This window comes from Drosophila eugracilis, unplaced genomic scaffold, assembly GCF_018153835.1.
Source record: "Drosophila eugracilis isolate 14026-0451.02 unplaced genomic scaffold, ASM1815383v1 contig_445, whole genome shotgun sequence".
NCBI lineage: Eukaryota > Metazoa > Arthropoda > Insecta > Diptera > Drosophilidae > Drosophila > Drosophila eugracilis.
In genome coordinates, this window is record NW_024573311.1 from 2936741 (window position 1) to 2955724 (window position 18984).

The 18984-nt window shown below is 40.5% G+C and overlaps 1 long non-coding RNA gene across 1 annotated transcript; it reads left to right on the plus strand.

Moving 5' to 3' along the window:
- The first annotated feature begins 1785 nt into the window (after nt 1-1785).
- On the plus strand, nt 1786-18670 carry LOC121530252. Its single transcript, XR_005993877.1, has 3 exons — nt 1786-1802; nt 4928-5109; nt 18645-18670. It is a non-coding gene; the product is annotated as an uncharacterized LOC121530252 (long non-coding RNA).
- Nucleotides 18671-18984: the final 314 nt, after the last annotated feature.

Below are 18984 nucleotides of genomic sequence, written 5' to 3' on the forward strand. Positions count from 1 at the left end.
TATGAGCTCCCTGGATGTTATCTCTTTCTAGACCAGCATCCCTATCTCCATCTCCCTCCGGGTCGCTTAAGCGGCTTTGCAGACCAGTTCCATTTCCTTTTTAGCCAGCAGCGCAGTTATTACACGCCCACAAATGCTGACATTTCAATTGTTCGGCTGGGCTTAGCTCTGCTGTCAGTGCCAAATATTGTTTGGGTCAAGTATTGCGTTTTGGCCATTAGTTGGCAGTTACAGAGAGAGAGAGTGAGAGAAAGAGAGGTATAGGAGGATAGTGGTAGAGGAGAAACCTCGAACTATAACCTTAATGCCTGCGCCTTAGCCTCCGATATCCGTGTCGACGTGGTCGTCATCGCATCCGTAGCTCAGCTTATAAAATATGAACCAATTGACGTGAAATTGATTGTTCTCCTCCAAGCTGTGCTTCACTCTGTTCTCCCTCTCTCTCTTTCGTTTTTCTTGTTGCCTTCTCTTTCGCTTTTCCTTCCTCAGTATCTTGGGTTTTCCGTTTGCGCTTTATTAACTACAACCACCATAAACTGCAGGCGAAGCCAGCTTCTACACTGCCATTTCACAGCCTTTGCACTGGAAGAAAACTTTTACTTCATTTATTTTCTTTGCTGAGAAAAACAGTTTTTATATTTGAATTTCCATTACAGTTTTTATTTTATAATAATATATATAGAATTTTCTCTGCGTGTAGTTTTATCCTTCTATGCTGCCTTTCCCCACCCCCTACATCCTCTCCTCTCGCTTATCGCTCATTTTACACGCTGGCAGCTATGCGAGGCGTTGCCGCAAAATTCCTTACAGTTGGCATATTTTACGTGCCGGGCCAAGGGCTCAGAATACGCCGGAGAATGAGCCTCGGCAAGGATTAGGAGTTGCCCGGACCTTCACGGCTTTCCCAGTTCAATCGAAGTATTCGAATGGGATTTTCTGGCGTGCTCTTAATTAATGTGATGACTTGCGGTCAGACAAAAGGTCCAGAGCATCATCAATACATGACATTGGATTCGAGTAGGACAATCATTCATCATGGACATGCAGCTCAGGAGGAGTTGGTCCAATGAAGGCAGGTGTAAGTTATGGAGAAAGCTTGGAATGTCGACAATTAGTGGAGGATTCTTTAGCCTTGGCCAGGGTAATTTATTATTATCATAATTACTTCAGTTTATGTCAAAGTTAACCTCAGCTAGAACTTTAAAAACGAAAACGTACTTTAATGTTATTAATGATTAAGACTAAGTACAATTTGTAGCGAATGAAAAATCAGAATAAATACTCTGCCAGCTTATCATTAGCTTCTGAATGTCTTCGGGCCCACACATAATATAATCCTTGGACGTGGGCCATATGTCAGACATTCCTCACCTGTCCGTGTGGCAACAACAATGGCCATTTATTTGATGTCGCTACTTACCTTTACACACACGCTTCATTTCCATTTGTAAGCAATTTTTCAGACCCACCAACGTAAGAGTAAAATCCTGGCGCGGAAATACGCTTTCCCAAGCCTCAGTTTTCCACGTAGAAGGCCCGGTTCTGTATTTTTGGGCCATTTGTATGCGTGCTGCAGCATCTCTTGGCGTTGGACAGATGGGTGGGAAAATGTAGGTGGGCAAAAATATAGTTCGTGCCTCTGCATTCGGCTCGCTTCGAACCCAAAACACAACAATGAAAACGCCGCAACGAACATGTTCGAAGCACATGGCACGAACCGCAACCGAGAACGCAACTTTGAAAAATGTTTTTTCAAAAGCGTCGGCGGAAATTCAGTTGTTTGGAAGCCACTGCAGCTAACGGTACTCTAGTCGGACAAAGATTTTCCCCATTAGCCACTTAGCCGATAGGCTTTTCATGAAAAGCGTGTGAAAAACAAAAACAATAGACCCACCGAAACAGTGTGTGTGTGTGGGTGTTTGTGTGTGCGAGTGTTTGTTTGTGACAAAAGTGAGGGATAATCCTCGATAAATCTAGAGCAAGCACAAATTACAAAAGGAAAAGGAAAAGTGCAAGAAATATTTAAAAAGGAAAATCTAAAGGAAAATCGAAAACTTGGACAGTGAAAGTGAAAAGCTATGCATTTTATTCAAATCTATTTCAATGTCATAACAACAATAACAGCGGCAGTAGTAACGACTTCAAGGAATGCCAACTGCCAACCTTTTGTTTTGTCTTTCTTTCTGGCCAATAGCCCTGCAGTTTGTATGGCTTCAGAAATAACCATAATTTGTCCTTGACTAACGGGGCGGCTATTTTTAAGCGTTTTTCTGCTGCTTTTGTTGTTGTTGTTGTTGCCAGTCCACCCACCAATCGAGAGACATAAAAAGTGAAAGCCAATTGCAGCGTAAATCGGGAATACATATATAAATTGAATTTAATTGTACAAAAGATACTCGACAGAGAGCAAGCTGCCAGAATCTCAGCTCTCACTCCGATTGACAGGGGAGGAAAGGCAAGTGTCCTGGACTCTGATGGATGGCCCCGTGTGACTTGTGTTTACTTTTGAATTTATTTTCCTATTGTTGGGACGTTTTTTTCTATTTTCTGTCTTTTTTTTTTTTTTTTTTTAAATGTCACAACAAAAAAAAAAAACAAACGAGAAAGACAGAGAAGCTAATTTGATGCGTTGGCTGGCTGTCAACCACGTCAACTTGGCTGGCGTTGTGTTGACGGATTTGTTTTTGATCAGACAGGCGGCACACGGCGTATGCGCAATTTACAATGAAATTTCCTACGTTTAATAATTGATGTGAGAATTGGATTACCAACCGAATGTGCCCCGGGGATAATTGTCAAGTCATTTATTTATAACAGCTTACCCAACCGTAAGCCCTGGCATTCGATGGTTTAATCAATAATAAAAGGCGAGGTGTGTGTGTGGCCATCCATAAGGCAGCTCAGTTCAGTGGAACAAAGCGTCTTGGACAACTCACTTGGCAATAAACAATTCACATGAACTATCACGCCATTTCAGTGGAAAATCTCATTTCGAACGAGAAATTACTTTCACAGACAATCAATGCATTTTCCCCAGGTCGAGGAAATTTCATTTCCAGGTAAAAGAAAATAAAGATAAAGGAACCGCGACCTCAATGCACATGTGGTTAATTGCTTGTCCTCAAACGCATACATTGTACTGCCAACTGACGACGAACAGCAGCCATTACGTATACGCCGTGTGTCTTACGACCTACGACCTCAAAAATGGGTACCATTCGTCTACGTACGGGGCACGTGCTTAATATTTCCAAGTCGAGCCTCGGCTCGTTTGCCAGGCTCACGTACCTCGTCGTAATTAATTTATGCAATAATTTTTCATTGCCGACATAACTTGACAATTTTGCTTGGCTAACCGAAAACGCAAAAGGGAAAATGTTTTAATTTTAGAATTTCCGTTTGCTCCTTTGGTTTAAGCCATAAACTAAACTTGCCACACAGCCCCGAAGGTCTGACTCTTATTGCCACTAAATTTTCGCCATTGGACAATTGAAAGAGTTTTTGGGCCAAAGTAGGAGAGAGTTTGATAGAGAGGGGGATGAAGGGCATCCGAAAGTTATGATAAATGACAAAAGACAAGGCACATAAAAGCCTGGACAGAGGCCAGCCAAACTTTTGAGCCGTCACGAGAGGGAAATGGCCATGAATGCCGGTCATTAGGTTAACTGACCGGGCAGGAAGTTGGCCAACGCTTATACCACTATATCCTCTCAACTTGGTATCAAGTTCCCCTCCCCCTTAGCTTCGAAAGCCCCCTCCATTTTCGTCATTGTATTGGGCACTTTCTTTTTTGGACACTTCACTTTCGATGATTGGCGGAGCCACTCGAAGGGAACCCAGCACACAAGTGGCAACAGTAACGGTTAGAAGGCGGAAAAACGAGGGGAGTGGCTGCGACAGCTGCGCTTTTCGTGCGACTGCGGGAAAACTCAAGGGGCAGGGCAATCCGGGAGCTGCTCGCACTTGACAATTGCCATCAAGGACGAGGAAATGCCACGTTCCTTTTGTACTTTTATGTTCAGACACGCCATGCGATTGAGTCGAGCGGAATGGGGGAAAAACTAATCGAAAAGGTTATTGACTAAGCCGATGGTATTTGTAGAAGCTTCTGATCTTGACTCCAACATACATAAATTTAATATTAGGTTTTTAATTAAAATGACAGTTGTTGAGAATTTGTATGAGCTTCTAGATTTATTTATTTGGAAAGACTTTCCAGAAGACTTTCAAAAATAGATAAAAACTCTTTTCAAAGTATATCCTAAAGACTTTTATATTACATTTAAACTTCAACTTCATATTTTAAAAGCAACCAATATTTCTGTTCAAAAACTTTGCAAAACTAACTAAGCAAGTAAATATTTGTTTAAAAAAAGTTTGCATTTATAGAAAAAATGAACTTTTTATAGTTTTTCTGGAGTCGAGCTTCGGTAGTTTTGTTTGCTTTCAGTATGTACGTCATTGATTGCTGTCTGCTTTGAATTTTTATGGGACCAGTTTCGTCGTTTTCCCCCTCCTTTCAACCCCGAAAAACTTGGGGGGGTGTCTCTCACCTGCGGGTCTGTGGGTTATTGGTTTTGGGGGACTTGCGGCACTAAATGTCAAGTGCACGTGCTGTACAATAGCAGCTTTTCCTGACCGCTGTCGAACACTTTCCCTGTAGCCTTTCCCCCCTCTCATTTCATCAGCCAAATAAAAAAAAACCCGGCAACGTGACGTATGAGTGATACAGGCATATATTAAATGTTTCCCAAAATGAATGTGTATTTGTTTTTGGGGTGCTTATTAAATATTGCGCAGTCCCCGGCATGTGTCAAAGTAAAACTTTACGACTGTCGAAAAATGATTCGCGATTCGGCAGCTGCTCACTTTCATAACTAACAATAAACTAACTGCAATCAATCAAAATCAAAGTCGGATTTTACAGTCCCAGCCAACTGCGAAGCAAATATAAATCATAGCAATTTTCGAATGCCTTAACTCGGCGGAAAACCAGAACTGTGAGTGTGTGTGTGCAAACAGTGTAGCCGAAAAATAATTACAATTTGAGCGGAATCTGAGAAGGGCAGACAGCGAAAACACACAGAGCGGAACCCGGAGAGAAGCTGAGTAAGTAAACCGGAATGGAAAAGCTGATGACCTTACCCTATGCCTCGTTTCTCAAACTCAATCCCCCGTTTCGAAACCCAAGTCGAAAGACCAACCAAATAAAAACTAAAACAGAACAAAAAACCAAACCAATGCAAAGTCATGCATAATGCAAATGCAAATTCGAGTCAAGGATAGTTTTTGGCACTTTCCTAGCACACAAAAGTGGTGGCCAAAAAGGATCCTGAGGTTCCCTGGCGTCGGACTGGCTTTCTCCTTGTCTCGGCCTGCACTTGGCTTAGTTTTAATCCCATTGCAATGGGTCTAATAAAAAACTTTATAATTCCAATTTATACCCTTTACAATTTTTTTGTTTTTACGAAATATGTTTTTTAACATTTTCTAAGTACTTTATACTAAAAGTTACCTAAGAACAGAATTTCCTAACAATATAGATTATAACTAACAGACTATATGGTGTTTACCCAAGGCACTCAATCTACATAAAGTATAAATCAATTAGGAAAATCAATGTTGATTTTTTGGAATAACCAAACAAAATAAAATTAACCAAAGATATAAAAACCTAATAAACTTGCTGGAAAACAAAACATACGAAATTAACCACAAGAAATCATAGGAAATGCATTGGTTTGCTCTTTTTGTATACATAGTTGAAAACAACACATCATTAGCATTTCCCGAAGAAGTGGTTTTCAAGAAACACCCACAATGAATAAAGAAAATTCTCAGGCCATATAAATCGATCTCTCAATGGTTGTTCTTTGCATTTCATTTGCTTAAAATATTCTCAGCCATAAAAGTTCATAAAACGTGTGTTCTGTTCTTAACGTTTTTTAAAGTGTTTTTCACTTTCAATTTACTTTTGATTTGTTTCTGGCGCGGTATGCAAAGCAGCAAAAACTGAACAAGAAACAGAAAAACCATTTCTTTACTGCGGTTACCCTATATTCAGAGGGAGTATTTGCTAAGAGAAAGCTTGTTTTATGATGGGTATGAGTTAGGATTTATTCACCGATGGAACTGCTTTAGATATCAGAACTTAAAACATAAAATATTTACCTAAGAACTGTTTTTAAAGGGTATTTAATAGTCCACCCATAGCTTTGAAGTGCTGTTTGTTTTGCTTTGTTTCAATTGCGGTTTTTGTTTATTTTTGCGCAATGCTCCAATTAGGCATTTTGCGCATCTCAGTAAGTCTCACCCTGCAACCTGCACCCTGCCTGCCTGCACCCTGCAGCCTGCTCGCTACTTAATTATCAACAAAAATATATATTAGCAACGGCTGAATCATTTTTCAAATCTGGACAAATAACAAATGAATGGATTTGGACCGTTGCCTCTGTTAATCACCTGAAACTGAAACTGAATCTGGTTGGGGTAATCAAAGAGCAAGAAAGATGGCAAATTCTCCTTTTTCCTGGCCCTTTGAACTTTTGCACTCTCGAACAAAAGCGCAGAAAAGTTTTCTACCTTCTGCCCTTCAGAAGAATTTTCCATTTTCTTCTGGTATTTTCATTATGCATGTGAGTGGCGGTGGTGGAGGTTTAACTCTGATTTATTATATGACCTGGTCATGGTTCTGGCGGAGAAACTTTTGATTTCTCATTGTGATTATTTTATGATAGTTTAAGCCCAGACATTGCAGAATCCAAAAAACTTTTCGGCACACAATGGCCCGCATCTCCGAAATGAAATCGGTATGTCGAACGATGAATGTTGAACGCTGAATGTTGGATGTTGAATGGGAATGGCAGTGAGAGCCAAGCAAATGCATTGAAATTTGTAAAGCTGTCAGTATAAGAATGAATATGTGGTGTATATATATATTCACACTGAATACTAAGCTGAATAGAGAGAAAGAGTTCTTAAAATGTTTTTCATTTTTTTCCCCCCAATTTCCATTGATAAATCGTTTCCGTTTGCTGGCAGCAATCCTTGCTGTACAAAATATTTCTACTTCCACTCCTTCGATGATGAAATTTTCGATTTTCTAGAATATTATTTATCTGGAGCAGCCACAAATTGAATACATTTTCATAGACTGAATGCATTGGCCCCGTTGAGTGGCATTCGCAAATATGAACATTGAGCATATTACGTATACGCGACGATGTCATCATTTTGGCAGAATTTTTGCTGATGCCACCATACTATATACCACCATTGATGCATACTGATGGTAATGAGAACACGTGGTCGCTCACATTCGCAATTACACATTTAAGCTGTGTGTCATGCATATTGAGAGGCTCATTAAAATCTAGTGCGGACAGGAAGTGGAATCTGGGCGAAACTATCTGAGATGGTAAAAGGAGGAGCTCGTATGCTTATGAACCTATTTATATATTTCAACTAATGACTCTTGCTTCAGAGTTGAAAATATGAATTTCTTCGTTTTATTTCTTGACGTACAGGTGATTAAATTGCCGCCTTTGGGCCTGGCCTGCCATCGTTATTTCTAGGTTTCCAAGGACGAGAGACAAGCTCTTCAGTACGAGATCCACAACAATGGCGCGTTGCATACATTTCAGGGCATATTTCATGAGCTGTTAATTTCACGCGGCGGAAAAGTCATGTGTGAATGCGGGAAAAGCGCCTTTTAATTGAAAATTCACAAGGGTCTAGCGTGGAGGTTGGGGAAAAAGAGCGGCAGAAAAGGGAAATGAAGGAAAGAACGAGGGGAATGTGGCGCTTAAATATTTTGTTTTCATTCTTCCGTTTCGGTAAAGCGGCCAACAATGGAGGCGCCGCTTAAGTGGGCGTAGATTGTCCATGTAAATGCCACTGGCAATGTAACAGAGCGAGATGGAGCAGGAGAGTAAGAGAGAGGTCAGAGCTAGCTAGAAAAGGAGGTTAACAAGTTGAAGCTGTTTGCTGACGTACCATCTCGTCTCTTCTCGCTTCTGGTCTGGTCTGGTCTGGTCTGGAAATTATGTGCGAAAAATACTCTTCGCACCAGTGAAAATTTTCAACAGCATAAGCTTAGCAGTGATGCCCACTGAAAGAAGCCAATTTTCTTGATTTAAAAAATCTAAAAATATGCATAAATCATAAAAAAACACATAAAACGATGATAAAACCAGCTTAGACTAAACCTTTTTGTGTTTTTAATCAAATTTTCATATTTATTTCAGCTTAGTTTGATTCATCCATTAAACCAACTAGAAATTAGCTAAATGAACAACTCTATTACGTAGAGGGGTCTTAAAATGAGGCCGATGGGTCGGGAGTGATGCCCCTCCATCAAGTGGTCCAAAAGTGAGCTTAGAACGCCCGTCGCCGCCACTCGAGGATGCAACATGGCAAGGCGAAATTGGACTAGTTGCCGCCATCGCCTCTTGGCACATTTCCCCACGTTAAACATATCTCCTGAGTGGAAACTGTTTCCACATTCACTTTTCCCGTCAACCATCTCCACCTCCCCATTCCCACTTCCCACCATCTTAACGGATTTCTCGCATTTTCCGCCGCAGGCTACTCATGGCAAAAGGCCTGCTGGCTAAATGGGGCACTTGCATTGCCTGCGACCAAAAGGGCGCATGATAAGCTCAGGAAGGAAGGTGGCGGAAATGCTGAGGAAAGTCTTTCAACCCGTTCACCTTGAAGCCATGGCGCCAACACAAATATCAACGGCTTGCCGGCAGTGGGGTAACATGTTTTCCACCCGGAAAACTTTATAACAAAAACGAAGCCATAAAATTAGGAAAATAATTAAATTCTCATATGGGAGTCTCAATCGTTGGCAGTTTCACGAAATTGTTTTTCCACCTGTTTTTCAATTATTTTTGCGCAGCTGAGTAGAGGCAAAATGAAAAGCAAAACAAAATGAGTTAAGCTGTGTTCTTGCTTTGAAATTATTTTAGTTTTGTTAGATAAAATTAATTTGGAAAAGCCTTTTAAGTACCAAATTGTTAGACGTTTAAATGGCAAACAATTTCCTTGGCAACACCAACTAAGTAAATATATTATTTGTCCGAAACTGTTATTTAATAGCTCACCAAACTTCGTGCCATCCCAAAAAAATCACCGAAATAAACACATGTCACGTATTTTTACTTCAGCAGTTCTTGTTTTCTTCAGCCTTTTACTTTTTTTTGCCACTGCCCTCGACGGAATCAAATGTCAGCGCGGCTCGAGGATTTTCCGGTAGTGGATGTGGCTGTGGATGTCGTCGGACACCTCGTGGCTGTGGCCTCGTGGCTCGGGTCTTGGATGTGTCATTAATTGCCTGGCCGCCATTTTGGTTGTTGGGCTATCCTCTGCTTTTACCGGTTTTACGGTAACCCAAAGCTCAGAGCCCATAACCCGTAACCCGTAACCCGTAACCGTATCCGTGTCGCCTGCAGGCCATACTATAGTTAAACAAATCAACGCTTTCATGGCCACTAATGCAATCAGGCCGCAATAATTTTAACGCTCAGCTAGTACTAGCAATTTGTCATTTTCCAATCTGAGCGAAGGAAATGGGAAATGGTAGAGGGACTAGAATAGCTAGCGAAGGGGGCGTGGCAGGAGCAGCTTTGGCATTTTCATTTCCATTTTTATGCGCTTGTCATCGCTGGGATGGAAGGGGAATGGAATGGGATTGGTATGGGTTGGGGTGGGCTTAAGTGCTGCCATTTGCAGCTAGAAGCGCCTTAGTTGCCTTAGTCTCATTTGAGATATACCCACACATAGACACACACACACACCACAACAGATGTGCTCACATATACAAGATGGTATATGTATGTGTGGACACACGTTGAGATGCTTTTTAGTTGATGGGATTTCTTTAGTTTCTCCTTCGCTTGCTTTTCTCTTTCTCACTCAGCACTTAAATGTGACCAGAAGGTTGCAGATTCCTTCAGATAAATATATATATATATTGTCAAAGACACACATTTTTACTGTGATTTACTAAATAGCATCGTAAATTGTAAAAAATAAGAACTATAAGAACGAAAATGAGCTACTTAGCGGTCGATATTCAGTCCGTGCAAATTTAATATCCTCAAATTTAATATTCCTAAGATTCTTCCTGCTTATTTATTTCAATACAAAGTTTATTATAACAGAAAACTTGGCATACTAATATATCAAAAGTTTTTCTAATAAAGAAAACAAAGTAGCGGTGAAAAAACTAACAAGCAAGCTGGACCTCAAAGCCGGAGGCTAAGTTATTTCCCATTGACTGATGCAAATGAATCACTTCCTTTCTTCTGGTGTCCAAGTCAATTGGTATACAATTATGTCGAGACCGATAAAACACAGAAAATCAATTTAATTTCCCCAGAAGCAGCACAGGCAGCAGAGGCAGCAGCAAAGTAAACTAAGGGAAAGCCAAGTCAAAGTTATTCCGTCTTGGCCTGTCTCTTTGGCCTCTGTCTTTTTTCGGGTTTGTGGTCAGCCAAGCGTTCAATAGATAACACACTGACACATATAGCCAACACTAATACAGAGGCTCATACGAATCTAAACACACACACACACACACTCACTTAACATCCATTAAACACTTCATAAAATGGTCATTTCTTGTTTCTTCGTCCCTGGCATTTCCGTTGTCTGTGCCTTTTTGTTTCGTTTATTTTGTCATTTTATGGCGGCATACTTTCAGGCGTTTTCCCCTTTTTTCTGAACGGTTTTTATATATACATTTTGTGATGGAAATTTTTGGTAGTTGCCGTTGAATGAAACGCTAAACATCAGTCAATAAATCGATTTCCATGCATTATTTATAATGAGTGCGACACGCAGTTGGTTAGTTAGCAGCCAAAAAGGAAAACCCTTCGGGAGTTTTCCCCACTCTATTTCCCAAGAACCGATTCCTTTGTCTATCGTTAGAATCAGTGTTTTGGTATTTTATTTTCTATGGCGCCTTGTTTGCCGCTGTTCGTTAATTGTTTTGCCTTGACTGATTACTTTTATTGATTGCGATTGAAACGACCAAATCACGAAAAGGAAAACAAGTTAAAAATCTACGCAGTAGCTTTTGGGGTTTATTTTGGGGTTGCAGAATGAATAAATCAACTTAACTGTTTGGAAAATTTGAAAATTCAATTCATTGCCCATTGGGCAATGTCGTTGTTAGTTAGCTATGAAAATTCAATTTATATTACATTTCCCTCTCTGATGACCTTTTCTTGCAAGATAAATTCGTTTATGGGTCCTGCATTTGCTCAAAACACTTCATAATAACTTTGTAAATTTATTCAATATTTTCTCAGAGACACACATGAGTTTCTGTTTATCTACACTTCACCTTTGGCCAACATCTGCTTGGCAAATTGTATTCTATTTTATCTGCAAACATTTCACTTGAATGGCAGACGCTGGCATTTGTGTTTTGTTTTTTTCTATCATTTTAAATCGTTTCAACTCGGCCGAAACTCAATTAGAGTTTGTTGTGATTCCATTTGGAAGCCAGGCTACAAATTCTGATATAACAAATTTCATCCATCCTTTGCGGGTGCCTTTGGTGTTTGGCTTTTCGATTTCAAGGCTCTTGACGCTCTTTGCCAAGCACTTTGCCAGTTTTGGCTGGTAATGGGAAAAGTTTGGCATTTTCATTTTTTCTCTTTTTTTTGGGGGTATAGCTTGCAGCCGTTATAGTTCGGGTTTCGAGCGTGTGAAATTTTGGTAATTGGCTAAGATCGAGATTGAGTTGCGAGATTGTGGACCTGTTGTGTCGATAATGCGTAGACAATGGGCTGAGCATTTAAATTGCCACTGCAGTGGCTGAAGATCCGAAACCCTGCTAGGCGGTCGAGCGAGTCATACATTATGTATGACATGATTGGCGTATTTGTGGCGGCATCAAATGGGATTACGGCCTTGAACTTTTTCATCCCATCCGCCGCACACACACACAGACACACGGACACACAAGGGCTTCCCATTCCAAGACAATTTCCAGCCGTCTCCTTGCTGGGCTTGTCATTGATTTATTGGCTTTCAGCTCTCAGTCTCTGTCCTCCAAGTCATGTGTGTGTGATTGAGTGGGTGGCCTGCGGGTAGGCTATGGGTGGCTTGGTGTTGGAAATTTCATTTAAACTTGTTCTTCGCATATTACTTTTATCTAGCAACTCCCACACTCCACGCACACACTTTTTGTTTTAAAAGCCCAAGAACGTTCTTCATGCCGCAAAAGCAAATGCCGCCTACTCTTGCATAATTAAACAACGGTAAGACAGGTGCAAATGGTAGAAAGAGAGAGAAAAAAGGTGAGGAACAAAAAGAAGACAAAAGTTTTTGCCATGACACACTTTTTTGTTACGACACTAAGCGCCTTTTGGTCCTTTAATTATGCAGTTGACAGGCCAACCCCCCAGGACAGCCACCTTCCACCCACACTTCGTTGTTCTCGAGGCGCGACATTTCCCATATTCCCCCATTAATGCCCAACAAATTGCCAGCGATTGACATAATTTATGTCAAACACAAATCGGGTACGGTGTCCCGACTCCCGAGGGATCAATAAAAATGCCCAACAGGGATGAAATACTAGACCTGACAGCCAAATGGACAAGGCCAAAATCCCTTAACCAAAAATGAAACGAAGAACAAAAAAAAAATGCTGGGAAAATAAAACAAAAGGATTTTCACCCTGTTCGTCCAATCATCTATGTAAAGTTTCCCCCTGACGGCTGGTCAAGCTGATGTCCTTGGGACTCTTTCAGCATTGATCGATCTCTTCCCTAAATAAAAAGGGAAAATGTATAAAAATATAGAAAATGCTTGTGTGTCAAGTGCTGACAATCAATTTCGTTTTGATTTCAGCGACCCAACCAATGAGTTCGTTCATCAATTCGCTTTGATTTGAGTGAACAAAATGGGAAAATCGCTGCCATGACATTGATGAAATACAATTGCTGATTGGTTTGAGATTTCGCGACAATTTTATCAAATCAAAAAACCCTGACTCATGTCCCAGTCGAACACAACGATTTTACAGAATTTTGATAGATTGGTCATTTTGATAGGAAGTGGCTAGGATTGGAGAGATAGCTCTTTTCATTCTCAGATATATTCTTCCAAAGGTCAAGCTTCTTCCTCCCATTTAATTACCATAATTAATCATATCCTGTTCCATTCTGAACAGTAATTAATGATAAATTTACTCCAATTTGAACAGAAAATTACATCTATTGTTGCCATTAAATACTACCAAATTCAATACATTTTTCCTGACTAATTCGAACAGTATTCCTAAGCCAAAAACAATGGACATTTTCCGATAAGATCACAGAGCAAAAAACAATCCATTGTCGTTGTCCTGTCAGAGAGTAGCCGTATTTCATACGCGGCGACATCGAATGAAATGAATGAAGAAGGTTCAGAACGACGTCATCGTCCATCACCCATCAGCGTCCATTCCATCACCCAGCTGCCATCAAATCCCGTCACTGTAGACTCTATAGACTGGGAGTTCCCAGTGGCCACCACCCACCCCGCACTATACGATATAGTCCGATGTCCGCCCAGTCGCTTAAAGCAATGAACTTTAAGTAATTTGCTTTTACTGCCTGACAAGTGACGAGTAAAACAAAATGTGGCGTTTACTTTCCTTATTTTTTATTTCAGCTGCAGGACTCAGGATCGTGTTTTTAGGGATGGTGACCGAAGGCACGGTGTCATGTTATCAAAATCAATTTGCGGGGTCCGAGAATAAAGGAGGAGGGAGCTGGACTCAGTTTGTCGCCTATTTCGGTGCTCTATTTTTGAGTTTGCAACTTGCCCCGCGCTGTTGTTGTTGTGCCATTTTATTGTGCAATGTTCCGGAAGGCTGCTTTGTTTCAGCAAAATGCGCTATAAACAAGAGCAGCGTATAAAAAAAAAAACAAACAACAACACACAGAGTGTGTTTTCACCATTTGCTAGATACATATCTCGGAGAGGGCTCTTACTTGGCACATACAATGTTTGTCAGATGATTGAGTTGGCCCGGCTGCAATTTATGCTCCTGCTTCAGGATATCAGAATCACGAAATGGTTCTTCTACTGCTCCTGCTTCTCTGCATGGCTGGGTATTTTTCTTACTTTTCAAGCTTTGTCGGGCTGAAAGTGCTAGATTAGCTTGGGAGCTGCTTAGAAATGCTGGGGATTTCATCTGGAATAAATGGTCAAAAGCTATGATATTCTCAGTCGTTAGCCATGCTTATGATTTCTGTGATGATGGAGCTTAGGGGAATACCAAATTTAATAATAATCTTTTTCACGATTTCAAAAATAATGAATATTTATCATATTTAACTTTACCGAAAAGCTGACACATCTTTGCAATTTATTACAGTGAATAAATTATTAAATAATTAATGACATGTCATTTTCAGTTCTCTCTTTCAGAGACTATTTATATTTTATATTTTAATAATAGAAAATTCTATAAATAGCAACCAACATTTCCGTTAATACACATTTGCCCTCTGTCAGCCTCTTTTGCCCCTATTTACTTGATTAAATGACCGAAAAAAATGAAAGCGAAAGCTTATCAAGGAAATAGCTCAGCACATCCTCTGCCCCTTATTGGGCCCTATTCCTGTTTCCAATTTAAACAAACTGTCAGGTGGAAGAAGAACAGACTCAAAGTCTCGCATTAGAGATTGTTTCTGGTAAGCTGCTTATTACAGCTCAAAAAATTCTGCCGGCCTGCAATCTTGAAAAGTCGCAAAATTGTCAAATATTTTTAGAAAAATAAATAAAATAGAGTTTTTTTGACCTTTTCTTGCTTCCCTTCGTTTGTTGTTGCTGTCGTGTCCCAGAATTCTCAATAGAATTACAAACATAAAAACAACAACAAGAAGCAGCAGCGGCAACGTCCGAGGTGAGCTCGTAACATTGTTTTAAAAATGGCAAACGCCTTTCGTATTTGGGTCGAAAAGCACTCAGACGGGGCCCAGGAAATGTGGAGTGCCTCCGAGAGGTTGCCCTCTTCAAAGGAGAAGGAATTCCACACGTCCTCAGAGCGCTGAAAGCAAGGTGGTGGTGGTGGTGGTTGTATAGGTGTGATTGTGTCTGTGTCCGTGTTAGTCAGGTGACAGAGTAAGCGCCTTAAGCTGCCTCAGAGAGCACACACACATGGCCAGGAAAAGAGGACAGTTGTTACATGGAGGGGGAAAAAGAAACCTACAAATGCACACGTTACATAGAATAAGATATTATGTATGTAAGTGCAATGATACACCGGGAGAAATAATTGTGGCTTAATTCTAATAATTCTCAAAATGATAAGCTTAGTACTTAGATCTTGATTTGAAGGTAATAAATCAGTTTAAAAATAATGAAAGAAACTTCTTGATCTTCCAAACACTTCCCTATTTTCTCAGTGCACCTCAACCTTTTACTATATATTTTTGTATTATATTTTACCTGCTATCTGTGACCATCTTCTGCACACTTGACATCCTTGGCTGAGCAACCTAAATTTAAAACTTTTCCCATATATGAGTGAAAACTTTCCACTAAATTGAATTTGCTGAGGGCCGAAGTGTGCAAGGGAAAGCGGATGGGCTTGTGGGCGTCACCGCTTTCCCCTAGCATCTGTACTTAATTTTCACTTCCGGGGCAGATTGTCTAGCAAATTGAGTAATTTAAATAAAGCGCAGCACAAATGCGCCTGACAGTCGTTCGCCGTACTATACCCACAATCTCCACGCCTCCCAGGGATTCCCCCCAGAACAATGTGCTAGCCATGTTAGAGGGAAGTCAACACACACACACATACACAGCCGATACAGCATCAGATACAAAGATACATTCCATGGGATAGCAGTTACTAGCATCTGCCCGGTGCAGTTTTGCTGACGTTTGGCCATTTGATACAATTTGCCATCCCGGACGTTGCTCAATTTTCGGGGCAGTCAACTGTGCAACGTGTCGTTGTCAGGGAAAGAGAAAGGACATGGCAAGAAAGAAAGAGACGGCTGGAAACAATCTCACAGATGCAACTGATTCTCTCCTTTTTGGGACCAGAAATAAATTTGCATATTTTCGGCTCACCATCCTGCTGCCGGGCAGTTAACATGAACATGCAGAAAATGGAAATCATGTACTGTTTGCTGCCGTATGAACCTCACAAAATACACTGTCAACTTGAAGCAAACAAATTGTTTTAAAAATATGAAAATAGCTAAATAATAAAAAGAACAACAGAAGAGGGACAAGTAAATTTTCGCCGAGCCGCCTCCTTGCGGACTCATCAAATTTTCATGCGTTGAAGAAATTGTTTCGTCGCTCTTTCTCTCTTTCCTGCCACTTTGCATTTTTATTTTTGTTTATTGCCTTGCCGTGTCCGTTTATGCGCATAATTTATGCATAAATTTCAATTACCTAGCCCTCGAAAGTATGCCCCGAAAATGTACGCAGCTTGCGACTGGCTTTAATTCACTTACACTCTCTCAAGGTCTCTGTGTGTGTGTGAAGAAATTGCAAAAAAACATTGTCATAGTCTTGCTGGAAACGAAAGTCTCTGTTTTGATTTATAATCTGCGGTGTTTTAGATCTAATTTAGATAATTTTACTAACCCATTGGGATCAATCTAGGCTAGAGTGCTTACACATTTTGTTATTTTAAATTTCAAAAATTTATTTCCCTGCATTTTAATCCACAACATTCTTAAAACTCGTGTCATAAACGTTATTACAATTTCATTTCAATTATTCCCTCTTTTATAACAATTTTTGGCTCTGCTATCATGCGATCCATTAATTTTATGCCCCGACATAATGTTCTTAAAATTCATATGCCTGGTAGAAACTCTGTGTAAAATTTAGATCTCGTACATATTGGCACTCCCCTCGTCGAGTGACCTAGCAGTCATGTCCATATTTTCGGGTGAGAGCACAGAAAATGAAGCAAAAAAAAGTGAATGAAATTTGAAATTCAAAGCACGTAAAATGTGCCACGCGTTGACGCTGCCACGCAGATACGAGTATGTCTGTAATTTATATGGGACAAATATTTGCGTGCCCCAATATGGGGATAAGGGCGCTACAGGGGGTAATCAGTGGGTTGGAGGAGGAGTCACCAAGCTGCAGTTTGCCAGGACTCTTGCTTCCCTTTCCCCAAAAAAGAACCCTCGACTCATTACAACTTCATTAAAATGTCAGAGCCCTGCCCTCGTGCAAAATGTTGCACACTCGGCAGAATTTTCGCCTCCAGGGAAAAGGATTCTCTCACACAGCTTCATGTGAGAACTTAATCGAATAGAAGGACCTCTCTGTATATATATATCTGTGTGTGTGTGGGTGTGTTTGTAGGCGGCAGCTGCAGCTTAACGCAATCATTAAATTTTTATTGATGACCAGGGCTTTCGGTGTGACAAAGTTAATGGAAAGCCAACCGGCAGGCCACTGGCCAACTGGCGTGAAAATATGCAAAGTGACAAAGCGAAAGCAAAATCCGCCGCTAATTCTGATGGATAATTAATTTCGTATGACGGTGCACTGGAAGAAATAATGTGAGCAAGGGGAATTTCAATTTGCCTGTAAGAGCTTGAAATGTTTTTATTAACCGAAGATTAGACAAACTTGAAAATCTACCAAACTAAAGTCTTTTATAAAATAAAAGTAAAATTCTCATTGAAGTTCTTTCAGTACACTCTCTTTTTTAATGCCTTCCTCACATTAGCATTAATGAATTTTCCCCCATAATTGGATTGCGCTAAGGGAAAAATGGCCAAGAAAACGAAGCTGAAAAAGAAAGGTTCTAAAAACAAAATTTCGCACACAAATAGATACAAAGACGTTGTCTGGGCATCATGGAATTATGCAAACGCCGCAAAAGCCAAGACGATTAGCAAGTAAAAGAAGAACTGTTTCGTCCCAGTCCCCGTCCAGAAGGACTCCCCATCGTTGGGCCGCGTTAATGAGTGTCATTACCACGCTGGCCAGCAACAACTTTCGTTTTGACCTCAGCATGGCTTCTAGTCCACTCGCCCACATCTCATTAGCCAACTCAGCTTGTTTGGGTCAAGTTTTCGGGTGGATATCTTTGTCAGAGTTAGGCCAAAGAGCCATTAAGGACACGACCTGCCGGACAGATTCAAATGCCCACATATGTTTGGTTGTCATAAATCCAAGATGACCAGCATCAATCCATCAGTAGCCACTCGAGTCACACTTCATCTACAAAATTCACGACAAGATAGAAAGAGGATAAAGATGCTAATGACTAATGGGTGACAATCAGAGCAAAGTTAAGGTCCTTTTGGCCAAAAGCTTATTGAGCCGTAACATAATATTTATAAGCTGCAAAAATATGCAAGTCAAGTGTGTGGAGGTCCCAGAGGGCACTTCAAGTCCAGATGTTGGGCATTCAACTTGGTTTGGGAGTGTCGTAAATACAAATACAGTCTCATCTCTTGAGCAGTTCCCTTCCTTGAGGAATACTCAATCTCAATCTCAATCTCAGTTTCTGTTTGTGTTTGGTCTAAGCTTTTAGTTCTCCATAATTTGATATTCATGCGTGTATGTGAATCCTGTTTATGCAGCGTTTAAATCTCAGCCTTGCCCTTCTAATCGACTTTTCTCTGTTTCTCTCTCTCTTACAGGCGACGGGAAAAGGCCAAAAAAAAAGGTAAGTCCTAGCCATTTGATGTCTATTGTGATCGAGTGTATAAACCCCTTCTCGGGGTCAACAAGGCAGACAAACAATTTGCATATTTATCTGGCCTGACGAATGTTTCACTTTTTGCCCACTCAACAAGGGTAAACTCCTACATAAATACGGAGCATAAAGCCATTTTTCAACGTCAATCTGCATTTGGCATCTGGCTGTTAAGCTGGCGAGTTCATAAGTTATTCTCTGTTTATGTTAGTTAAGATGCCATCAAGAGAGTTTAATAAATGGAACAGGGAGCTCTTGATTTTAATTAATTTAAAAGCTTAACA